Source organism: Hyla sarda, chromosome 9 (assembly GCF_029499605.1).
Source record: "Hyla sarda isolate aHylSar1 chromosome 9, aHylSar1.hap1, whole genome shotgun sequence".
NCBI classification, from domain to species: Eukaryota; Metazoa; Chordata; class Amphibia; order Anura; family Hylidae; genus Hyla; species Hyla sarda.
In genome coordinates this window covers 166,088,294-166,101,159 of record NC_079197.1, presented here as the reverse complement: position 1 = coordinate 166,101,159, position 12,866 = coordinate 166,088,294, and the positions used below count along the sequence as shown (strand labels likewise).

Genomic DNA, 12,866 nt, shown 5'->3' with positions numbered 1-12,866 from the left:
AGTTAACCTCAGTGAGCTCGACAACAAGCGCATTAGCCGTGCAAAGCCGTGGTAAGACCAGGTCCCACTACGGGAGATCGCAGGGGGTCCCGCGATCAGGGGATAAGTGTCTAAGACTGCAGTACTCCTTTAAAGGTTTTTGTATTTTTTACACTTTTTTTTTTTAAAACACATTGTTCTTCATCTTATCCTAAAAAAAAAATGGAATAAAAAGAAATCAAAAAGTCTGAATAATACCAAAATGGTACCGATAACTACAGATCAAGACAAGATGAGCCGCGTTTATGGAAAAAAAAAAAGTGTTAGGTCTAAAAATGCCAATTAAAAAATGTAAGAAATTCTAAACTTAAAAGTAGTAAAACATAAAGAAAACAAATTAAATAGGATATTATCATGCCGATTTAAAGAACCAAGATCATGCCAGTTCAATGCAGATTACAATTGGTCCCGAGAAAAAAAATAAGTTTTTTTTTATTAAACCATATTCTCCCTCGTTTTTTCCTCCTCACCTTCAAAAAAGGAGATTTGTTTTTACACTTACTGTAAAATCTCTTTCTCGAAGGATCCATTGGGGGACACAGACCGTGGGTGTATGCTGCTGTCTCTAAGGAGGTGTGACACTATGGTAATACAAAAAAAAGTCAGCTCCTCCCAGCAGGATATAACCGCCTTCAGGCTCTGAGCTAATCAGTTTAAGTTCCAGAGCAATAGGAGGAGACCAATAGGTCAAAGAAAAACCTAAAACTGTCCGAGGACCAGAAGAAAAAAACATAACTGAACACCCCCTCGGACAAAGAACCAAAAGGAAAAACCCAAAAAGGGCGGGAGCTGTGTCCCCCAATGGATCCTTCGAGAAAGAGATTTTACGGTAAGTGTTAAAAAAAAATCTCCTTTTCTCTATCGGCTCCATTGGCGGACACAGACCGTGGGACGTACCAAAGCCGTCCCTTGGGTGGGCAGATAAGTATTCAGGCAGACGGACGATCCACTGCCGCCTGCAACACTTTACGCCCCAGACTAGCATCAGCCGATGCGAAAGTATGAACTCTGTAAAACCTCGAGAAAGTGTGCAAAGACGACCAGGTAGCCGCCTTGCAAATCTGCGATGCTGAGGCTCTATTCTGGAGAGTTCAGGATGCCCCAACAGAACGTGTGGAATGAGCCACAACCTTGAAAGGAGGAACCTTCCCCTTACAGCGATAGGCTTCCAAAATGGCGGACCGAATCCACCGAGAAATGGTGGCCTTGGAAGCAGGTTGTCCCTTGCGATGACCTTCCGTAAGGATGAAAAAGAATCACACTGACGAAAAGAAGAAGTGATGGAGAGATAAGACCGAACAGCCCGAACTACATCCAGCTTGTGTAATAAGCCGGACAAAAAGACGGGAGGACAATGTCCTCGTTGAGATGAAAGGCCGAGACCACCTTAGGTAAAAAGGAAGGATCCGGCCGGAAAAAGACCTTATCCTGGTGGATCACCAGAAACTGAGAATGGCAGGAAATAGCTGCCAATTCAGACACCCTCCGGATGGAGATGATAGCCACAAGAAACGCCACTTTCCAAGAAAGGAAGCGGAGAGACACCTCTCTGAGGGGCTCAACGGTGCACCCTGGAGAGCACTCAGAACCAAATTGAAGTCCCAAGGAGGAGAAGGTGACCGATAAGGAGGAACAGCGGGCACCACTCCTTGCAGGTAGGTCCGGACATGAGAATTAGAAGCCAGGGGCCTCTGGGAAAAGAACAGCAAGGGCTGAAACCTGACCTTAAGGGAACTGAGAGACAATCCCAGTTCCAACCCCGACTGCAAAAAGGAGAGAAGATGGGGAACCGAGAAGGTCACCGGGGAGAAGTCTTGAGCTTCACACAAACGAAAATAAGACCGCCAAGTACGGTGGTAAATTCTTGCGGAGGAGGGCTTACAAGCCTTGAGCATGGTGTGAATGACTTGGGAAGAGAACCCGCAGGCCCTCAAAACCGCGGTCTCAACCGCCACGCCCTCAAATGCAGCGACTGTAAATTGGGGTGGCAAAGAGGACCCTGAGAGAGTAGATCCGGGCGGAAGGCGCATAGGGACGTCGTCCAGGAGCCTGACTACGTCGGCGTACCACGACCTTTGGGGCCAATCTGGAGCTACCAGAATGGCGGGAACGTTCCCTGCCTTGAGCTTCCTCAGCACCCTGGGAAGGAGCGGAAGAGGAGGGAACAGATATGGTAGGGCAAACCCTGCCCAAGAAATCACTAGGGCATCCACGGCCAAAGCCTGAGGGTCCCGAGACTTGGATACAAACGGAAGAATTTTCCGATTGTGCCAGGACGCGAAGAGGTCCACGTCCGGAATGCCCCAGAGGTCGCAGAGCTGCGTGAAGACCTCCGGATGAAGCGACCACTCGCCGGGGTCGGGTGAGGACCGACTGAGGAAGTCCGCTTCCCAGTTGAGCACTCCCGGAATGTGAATCGCCGAAATGGCCGGAACCTTGCTCTTCGCCCAGGTGAGAATTTTGGTCACCTCGGCCATGACAGCCGAGCTGCGAGTGCCGCCCCTTCGATTTTATGTACGCCACCGTCCTGTCCGACTGGACGTGGACAGGACGGGACTGAAGACGGGACTCCCAATGAAGAAGACAAAGAAGAATCGCCCGTAATTCCAATATGTTTATCGGAAGAAGGGTCTCCTGGGGAGACCAGAGTCCCTGGACCGTCCAAATCCTGAACACGCCGCCCCAGCCCGACAGGCTGGCATCCGTTGTAACAACCTGCCAGTGAAGGGGAAGAAACGACTGCCCTTGGAGAAGAAGGGGGGAGCGGAGCCACCAGAGCAGAGACTGACGGACCCTTAGAGGGAGAACATTCTGACGATAGAGGGACAGAGGAGACCTGTTCCACCGAGAGAGAATCGCCAGTTGAAGGGGGCAGTAATGAAACTGGGCAAAGGGTACGGCCTCCATAGTTGCCACCATTCGACCCAGGACTTCCATACAAGTGCGGATGGAGACTGATACCTGAGTCCGCAGGGAGCGGACCCCCGCCCGGAGCGCCAGACGTTTGTCCGGCAGAAGACAAATCCGGGCAGAGGCCGTGTTGAATCGAAGTCCCAGAAAGGTTAGAGACTGGGTAGGCCGGAGGACTGACTTGTCCCGGTTGTCCGTCCACCCGAAGCGAGTCAGTGTTGAGAGTGACGTCCAAATTCTCCAGAGTCTGGGCTCTGGTTGGAGCCTTGATGAGAAGGTTGTCCAGAAAGGGTATCACAGAGATTCCCCTCGACCGTAATAGGCCCATCACTGGTGAAAGATCTTTGTAAAGACCCCAGGGCCGTGGCTAGACCGAAGGGGAGGGCTACGAATTGAAAGTGCCCCTCCGGAACCGCAAAGCGGAGATACCGACGATGGCCCGGAAATATTGGCACATGGAGGTAGGCATCCTTGATGTCCACCAATGAAAGGAACTCCCCTTGTTCCAGGGACGCCACCACCGAGCGGAGAGATTCCATCCGGAAATGGCGGATGAGAAGATGACGGTTGAGACGCTTGAGGTCTAGGATTGGTCGCACAGAACAGTCCTTGGGGACCACAAAAAGATTTGAATAGAAACCCCAAAAACATTCCCCTGGAGGGACGGGGACGATCATCAGAAGCAGAGACTGGAGAGCCGCTCGAAATTGCTTCGCCAGGAGGAGGAGACCGGGGGGCCCGGGATCAAAAAAAGCGATCCCTCGGAAGGGAGGTGAATTTGATCCGGTAACCGTTGGACACCACGTCCCTGACCCAAGAGTCCTGAATGTATGAGGTCCAGACGTCTCGGAAAAACAAGAGACGACCTCCCACCGAAAAGAAACCGCGGATGGGGGCCTCACTTCATGCAGAAGTGGGTTTGCGTTTGCCCGATTTGGGCGCAAAACGGCCAGAGCGGTTGGAGTCCGACTTCCAAGACTGGCGAGCCCGGAACGAGGGAGCCTTCTTGTCTCACGAGGGCACCTGCCCGGACCCTTTACTGGGGCCAGAGGTCCGAAAGGAAAAGGACTTCCTTTGGGAAGTAGGGGCAAGCCTTATTTTGAGGTAACAAGGAACTCTTACCTCCCATTGCCTCAGAGATAATCTCATCGCATTTGCCAAAAAGACGGCCGCCCATAAAGGGAAGCTCAGTGAGGGACCGTTTGGAAGCAGCATCTGCGTTCCAAGCTTTAAGCCACATAGAGCGGCGGAGGGCTGCTAGGTGACCCACAGCAAAGGCAGAACAACGGGCTGACTGCATGGAAGCTGCACACAGAAAGTCCCCCGCCTTGGCGCATCTGAGAGCCAGAGCAGATAGATCCTCTGGGGGGGATCCCGCTAAGATATCCTGATGGAGCTTTTGGTACCACTCCGACAGGTCCTTGGACACTCATGTTGAGGCGAAGATGGGAAGAAGAGAAGAGCCAGCTGCTTCAGAAGCGAACTTAGCTAAAGATTCCACCTTCTTGTCCGCGGGATCCTTGAAGGCAGCGGCATCTGCCAGAGGCAGTGTAGTCGCCTTAGTGATCCGGGAGATTGGTGGATCCACTGAGGGAGGAAAAGCCACCTTAGCGACAAAATCCTTGACAAATGGATAACGTTCTTGAATTGTCTTGACTCCCGGGAATCTCTTGTCTTGTTTCCATGCGGATTCCAGAATGTCGTCAAAATCAGCATGAGAGCTGAACCTTTGAGGTGTTGGCTTAGTACGAGATGAAAGGATACTCCTGGATTGACATCCGAAGATCCTGGGTTCTCCAAGTGAAAGGTGTCTCTTGTGGCTGTCACCAATGAGTTCACCATAGCAATTGAGTCCGAGCGCTCCTCTGGGTCAGATGCCGGTTTGGAAGCCTTGTCCACTAGTTCACCAGGAGAAGGTGAATGAGTAGAGGCAGTCCTGGAGGGGAGCGATCCAGACCGGGTACGCGGCTCTGGCATGGCAGAGCGGCGACTCCGAGAACGTCCTCTGGAGGAGCGACGTTTGTGCCCGGATGATAGGGGGGTGGGACCCGCGAGGGGAACGATCAAGTCTATCCGAGGACTCAATGGAAGAGTCAGACGAGGCACCCCTAGCCCACTTGTGAGAGCGAGAAGAACGAGGAGACAAAGAGCCTAGCCCTCTCAGAGGTCCCACGCAGGGAAGACCCCTTCAAGGCAGACACCATTTCCCGGGAGGCCTCAGCCACCGAGCGGGAGACTTGGGTCATGTCAGCCATATACTGGGTCAGGGAAGAAACCCAGGCTGGAGGAGCGGCTTAACCCACCAGGACAGAAGGGGGCATCGGGGGGGCAGTTAAGCAGGCAGAGCAAGTGGGCTCAGCGGAGCCAGCCATCTTGGTATTACAGTGCTTACAGGTATAGTAAGTCACTGAATTCCCAGGTTTCTGTTTAGAGGGAGGAACAGCCCTGGGTACGGACATAATGTGGTAAAAAGAGAAGACAGGAACTTTCTCACCCTGGTCTGTGTCCCCTGTCAGATGCAGTGAGGAGAACTCGCTCCGTGCAGCCAGAGAGACTGAACAGGCCAGCCAATAGGGAGGGAGGGGCATGCTTTAACCCCTTAACGACGCAGGACGTATATTTACGTCCTGCGCCGGCTCCCGCGATATGAAGCGGGATCGCGCCGCGATCCCGCATCATATCGCATCGGTCCCGGCGCTAATCAACGGCCGGGACCCGCGGCTAATACCACACATCGCCGATCGCGGCGATGTGCGGTATTAACCCTTTAGAAGCGGCGGTCAAAGCTGACCACCGCTTCTAAAGTGAAACTGAAAGTATCCCGGCTGCTCAGTCGGGCTGTTCGGGACCGCCGCTGTGAAATCGCGGCGTCCCGAACAGCTGATCGGACACCGGTAGGGCTCTTACCTGCCTCCTCGGTGTCCGATCGACGAGTGACTGCTCCGTGCCCGAGATCCAGGCAGGAGCAGTCAAGCGCCGATAATGCTGATCACAGGCGTGTTAATACACGCCTGTGATCAGGATTAGAGATCAGTGTGTGCAGTGTTATAGGTCCCTATGGGATAATAATGATCAGTATAAGAGATCAGTGTGTGCAGTGTTATAGGTCCCTATTGGACCTATAACACTGCAAAAAAAAAGTAAAAAAAAAGTGTTAATAAAGGTCATTTAACCCCTTCCCTAATAAAAGTTTGAATCACCCCCCTTTTCCCATAAAAAAAAATAAAACAGTGTTAAAAAATAAATAAATAAACATGTGGTATCGCTGCGTGCGTAAATGTCCGAACTATAAAAATATATAATTAATTAAGCTGTACAGTCAATGGCGTACGCGCAAAAAAATTCCAAAGTCCAAAAAAGCGTATTTTGGTCACTTTTTATAACATTAAAAAATGAATAAAAAGTGATCAAAAAGTCCGATCAAAACAAAAATCATACCGATAAAAACTTCAGATCACGGCGCAAAAAATGAGCCCTCATACCGCCCTGTACGTGGAAAAGTAAAAAAGTTATAAGGGTCAGAAGATGACATTTTTAAACGTATAAATTTTCCTGCATGTAGTTATGATTTTTTCCAGAAGTGCGACAAAATCAAACCTATATAAGTAGGGGATCATTTTAACCGTATGGACCTACAGAATAATGATAAGGTGTAATTTTTACCGAAATATGCACTGCGTAGAAACGGAAGCCCCCAAAAGTTACAAAATGGTGTTTTTTTTTCGATTTTGTCGCACAATTATTTTTTTTCCGTTTCGCCGTGCATTTTTGGGTAAAATGACTAATGTCACTGCAAAGTAGAATTGGCGACGCAAAAAAAAAGCCATAATATGGAATTTTAGGTGGAAAATTGAAAGGGTTATGATTTTTAAAAGGTAAGGAGGAAAAAACGAAAGTGCAAAAACGGAAAAACCCTGAGTCCTTAAGGGGTTAAGCAAGGCACACAGTAACCAACCCCCACACATAGAAAACCACGCCCACAGCACTGATTGGACATTGCTTCGCGCCTCTGAGCGCTCCCAGCCCAGTGGGCGGAGCTACAGACGGCTGAAGAACTGTCATGGCGCCCGCTCCTTGCCCCGAGCGCAACTGCCTAGCCGTATATGCGCTCGTGGGAACAGAGCGGGCGGCCAGAACGCCGGCAGAGAATGCTGGCAAAAGTGAAAGTAAGCCGGTGCTGAAGCGCCCAGCTTGTAGCAGTGCCGCGGCTATCAGCCGCGTATAAGGCGCTGCAGTCATAAGGAAAGTAAACCGGCGCTGATATAAGGCGCTGGAATAGTGCACCAAAAACACACACACAAATATTTAAGTGTCCCATACCACATGCCCCATAAGTAAGGTGCCTAATAAAATATGCCCCCTCAGGTGCCACTGCTCCCCCAGCATAAGAGCAGCCCCTGTATATCAAGCCCCATAAACTGAAGGTGGTCCAAAACAGGGGGTCTCCAGAGGTTGCAAGTCTTTACCTATGGATAAAAAAAAGGGGGAAAGTACTTACCTCAGTCAGAAGAACTTACCTAATGGAGTCTTCAGTGAAGTCTTCAGTCAGCTTTTTGTCCCTGCATCACACCTGGCTGCTATGCGCGAGCGAGGCGAGCAGGGAAATAGGGGGACCCGGACCTATGAGGTACCACCCAGGCGCTGACCGTTGGCGAGAGGGGGTTAACAGCGCATATACGCAATGTCTGTGCCCCCTTACTCGCAATGGGAAAACAGGGAACCGGAGTCCCTGAGCCCCCACCGGAAAACGGAAAAGAAAGGGAATAAAAAAATAACACGTCCCTATAATAGGAAAATAAAAACCAGAAGACCTGGTCTGGAGCATCCAGCCCATGTCCACCTCCTTCAGACACCAAGCTTAAACTGATTACCTCAGAGCCTCATCCACAGACTAGTATGAGGGCTTGTTTTTTGCGCGACCAGTTGTCCGTTGTAATGCCATCACTCACTTTACCATAAAATGTATGGCGCAACCAAAAAAATACTGTTTGTGTGGTGAAATTAAAAAGAAAACCGCAATTTTGCAAATTTTGGAAGGTTTTGTTTTGATGCCGTACAATTTACGGTAGAAATGACATTTGTTCTTTATTCTTTAAATGATACCCAATTAAATGATACCCGTGATTATACACTTTTCTATTACTGTTGCGCTAAAAAAATCGCAAACTGTTTAACCAAATTAGTACGTTTAAAATCACCCTATTTTGAAGACCTATAACTTTCATTTTTCCGTATAAGTGGCGGTATGAGGGCTCATTTTTTGCGCTGTGATCTGTACTTTTTATTGATACAATATTTACTTATATAAAACTTAATCCATTTTTTATTAAAAAAAATTGGGAATAAAAGGTTATAAAAAGCAACAATTTTGGAAATTTTTTTACGTTCACCGTACGGTATCATTAACATTTTATTTTAATAGTTCAGATATTTACACACGTGGCGATACCAAATATGTATATAAAATATTTTTTTTTAACACTTTTTGGGGGTGAAATAGGGAAAATGGGACAATTTACGTTTTTTATTGGGATGGGGTTTTTCAAATTTTTTTTTAAACAATTTTTTACTTTTATTTTTACACTTTAATAGTCCGAATAGGGGACTATTTATAGCAATCATTCGATTGCTAAAACTTAGAGATGAGCGAACTTACAGAAAATTCGTCACGAACTTCTCGGCTCGGCAGTTGATTACTTTTCCTGCATAAATTAGTTCAGCTTTCCGGTGCTCCGGTGGGCTGGAAAAGGTGCATACAGTCCTAGGAAAGAGTCTCCTAGGACTGTATCCACCTTTTCCAGACCACCGGAAAGCTGAACTAATTTATGCAGGAAAAGTCATCAACTGCCAAGCCGAGAAGTTTGTGACGAATCAAATTTACTCAGTTCGCTCATCTCTACTAATACTGTTCAGTGCTATGTATAGGACATAGCACTGATCAGTATTATCGGTTATCTTCTGGTCTGTGGGAAGGCAGCGGAGCCAGGTGAGGGGACCTCCGTCTGCAGTGCTGGATGAACGGATCACCGCGGCAGCGCTGTGGGCGATCCGATCATCCATTTTAGTGACCGCGATGCTGCAGATGCCGTGATCTGAATTGATCAAAGCATCTGAGGGGTTAATGGCGGACATCCGCGGGATCGCGGATTTCAGTCATTACCGGCGGGTCCCTGGCTGCAATCAGCAGCCTGGACCTGCCGCGCATGATCCGGGCATGGCTACGATGCTCGCGGTTATGCTTAGGACGTAAATGTACGTCCTGGTACGTTTAGTACCAACTCACCAGGACCTACATTTACGTCCTGCGTTATTAAGGGGTTAAAGGTAATCCAGTATGAAAAAAAAAAAAACTTCCAAGGGGTACTCCTTTGATAAACGTTTGGAACAAACTGTTCCTAATGTTGGAGCTAAAAGCTTATGACATCATAGCCCCGCCCCCTCATGACATCACGCCCTGCCCCTCAATGCAAGTCTATGGGAGGGGGCGGGAAGGGGTACTCCGCCCCTAGACAATTTATCCCTATCCAAAGGATATCCATTCATAGGGTCACAGCGGTAAGACCCCTCCCCCCCCCCCCCCCCCCAACGATCAGACACTAAAGTTAATTGATACTGTATAACTTCTTTTAAGGGGTTAAAGTGATGACAGGTTGCCTTTAAGCTGTGCCTTTCTATAAGGAATGGACTATACACTGTGTTAAGGTTAAAGGGATTATCTAGGATTAGAAAGAGGTCAGTTCTTTCCAAAACCACTCGCCGTCTGTCTCCAGGCTGGGTGTGGTTCTGCAGCTCAGTTCCATTGAAGTGAATGGAGCCAAGTTGAAATACCACACCCAACCTGGGGACAGACGTGGAGCTGTTATTGAAAGAAATCACCTCCTGTTTCTATTCCTGGATAACCCCTTTAAAGTATACCTGTCATTTTAGGATAAGCTACCTTGTATGTGTACATGAGGAGCAGCACTATTTCTGGCCATTATATAACTTGTATATGTTATTTTTAGCAAATTTCTGCTTTGCAGGCTTCATCTATAATTTGCAGTTCACCCAGAGCAGGTAGGCAGAGCTCCCCCCTCCATAGACTTGTATTGTTTGTATTTCAGACACAGGACAAAGCTGAGCTGATTTTCTGAGTGGAATACAGTCTCACAGGAGAGGAAAGAAGCTTAACAGGAGAAAGAAGCATTTGTTTAAGAAATATTACAAAGCCTCTTGGTACGACAGGGACCGGATGTAGGAAAAGCTTTAATCAAGTTGAAAAATTTAGCAAATATTCAGATTCTTTGGTGATCGTACAAAAGTCACTACTGCCTAGTAGGCCTTATCGTTTAAATCTGAACTATAACTTTATGTAACTAAAATCTAGAACACTCATCTTGGCACATTCAGTGATCTTTTTATTATTTTTTATGCCTTTGGAACATAATCAGTGTTTAACATTGGAAAGAATATTGCAGAACAGTGATTCATAGATAACTTTAAAGGGGTACTCCGGTGGAAAACGTTTAAATGAACTGGTGCCAGAAAGTTAAACAGATTTGTAAATGACTTCTATAAAAAAATCTTAATCTTTCCAGTACTTATTAGCTGCTGAATACTACATAGGAAATTATTTTACTTTTGGAACACAGAGCTCTCCGCTGGCATCTCTTGTCCATTTTAGGAACTGTCCAGAGCAGCAATGGGGATTTTCTCCTACTCTGGACAGTTCTTAAAATGGACAGAGATGTCAGCAGAGAGCACTGTGCTCGTGATGTCAGCAGAGAGCTCTGTGTTTCAAAAAGAAAATAATTTCCTCTGTAGTATTCAGTAGCTAATAAGTACTGGAAGGATTAAGATTTTTTTAATAGAGGTAATTTGCAAATCTGTTTAACTTTCTGGCACCAGTTGATTTAAAGAAAATAATAAAAAAATAAAAAAGTTACCCCTTTAAGTTAGAGCGGGGGTTCACACCACGATTGGTGCCTCCGAGGCAACGGTATGTCCGGAAGCTGTCAAATTGACGTGTCGGCGCTCGGACAAGCACGGGCCACATTCATGTGAATGGCCAGGCCGTAGTCGTAGTCAGCTAGGGGTAGATTTATCAAAACCTGTGTAGAGCAAACGTAGACCGGTTGCCATTAGCAACCAGAGTGCTTCCTTTTAAAGTAATCTGGTTGCTATGGGTAACTGATCCACTTTTCCTCTACACAGGTTTTGATAAAAACTGAGAACTGCTGCAAACTAGAGATGAGCGAACTTACAGTAAATTCGATTCGTCACGAACTTCTCGGCTCGGCAGTTGATGACTTATCCTGCGTAAATTAGTTCAGCCTTCAGGTGCTCCGGTGGGCTGGAAAAGGTGGATACAGTCCTAGGAAAGAGTCTCCTAGGACTGTATCCACCTTTTCCAGCCCACAGGAGCACCGGAAAGCTGAACTCATTTATGCAGGAAAAGTCATCAACTGCCGAGCCGAGAAGTTCGTGACGAATCGAATTTACTGTAAATTCGCTCATCTCTACTGCAAACCAAGCTTCTCGGTACGAGCCAAAACTTGGATATTCTTGACAAATTACCGGAACGTGGTCAGTGGTCTCCAAACTGTGGACCTCCAACTGTTGCAAAACTGCAACTCCCAGCATGCCCGGACAGCCAACGGCTGTCCGGGCATGCTGGGAGTTGCAGTTTTGCAACAGTTGGAGACCACTGAGTTAGGCTGGGTTCAGACCACGTTTGGCCAAACAGGTACCGGATCCGGCCGGACTATGGTAAAACCGCGCGCTCCCGTACCCCAGGCGAACCCGGCCTCCATCTCATTCATTTGAATGAGCCAACCGGAGTCAGATGGTGACTCCGGTCGGCTCATTTTTGCCCTGTATCCGGTTTCGTCACCGGACCTAAAATCGTAGTATACCATTTACCCATGTTTTCTGAAACAAGAGAACCCACTCCGGGTGTAATCCATGCCGCATTTTTTAGCTTTGTGTAACTAACAACACCCATGTGACTTGTTATCGGTGCATATAAGTACAATGGTGTTACTACGTTTTTTATGCCATGACTAAGGGCGCCACAGCCCGAAATGCGTCGGCTACTACGTTCCTGTGTATCCTATTTTTATTGATGCTACAATAAAAAGGGGAGATTTACCTGCCTTCCTGGTGCTGGATACTTTTCTACATTACGGTTTTAGGTCCGGTTACAAAACCGGATACGGGACAAAAAATGAGCCGACTGAAATAACTATCTGACTCCGGTTGGCTCATTCACATGAATGAGATGGGGGGGGTCAGGGGTCGCCTGGGGAACGGGAGTGCTCGGTTTTCCCATCTCCCAGCCGAATCCGGTACCTGTATGTGGTAAACGTGGTGTGAACCCAGCCTTAGAGCCTTTGCCTGTCAGGTCATGGGCGGTGTCGTCGTTTTGCAACATTTGGAGACCACTGTGCTTGCTGAATAAATGTGGCCAGTGCCTGATGGATCAGTGGTGTGAACGAGCCCTTAGCCATGTTCTGGGATGCTTCTCTAAAACAGTTTATGCACCCCAGTTCTCGTATACGTAGATCTGTGTCTTATCAAGACGTCTGGTCATACTACAATCCCACCACCCATGATTTGGCCTCTAGACTGCTCGAGGAGCGCACCAGCGCTGTAGACACCTCTTGGTTGAGAAAATACATTAAAGGGGAACTCCACTGGTAAACCTTTTTTTTTTTTTTTAAATCAACTGGCGCCAGAAAGTTAAACAGATTTGTAAATTACTTCTATTAAAAAATCTTAATCCTTCCAGTACTTAGCTGCTATATGCTCCACATGAAGTTCTTTTTTTTAAGATATCCTTTCTGTCTGACCACAGAAGCACGCACTCACATGCCAATGGCACTCTGAGGCTACGCCGGCAGTTTTGCACGTGAGTGCGTGCTTCTTCCGGCCTTGAG

At 47.7% G+C, this 12,866-nt stretch overlaps 1 protein-coding gene across 1 annotated transcript in view; it reads left to right on the top strand.

The window, feature by feature from the left end:
• Nucleotides 1–10,540, top strand: part of LOC130290950 (oocyte zinc finger protein XlCOF8.4-like) — a 36,101-nt gene extending 25,561 nt beyond the window's left edge. Inside the window, exon 7 of the mRNA XM_056539215.1 lies at nucleotides 10,053–10,540. The gene's annotated coding sequence lies outside the window, so the exon portion shown is untranslated. The remainder of the gene's footprint in view (nucleotides 1–10,052) is intronic.
• Nucleotides 10,541–12,866: the final 2,326 nt, after the last annotated feature.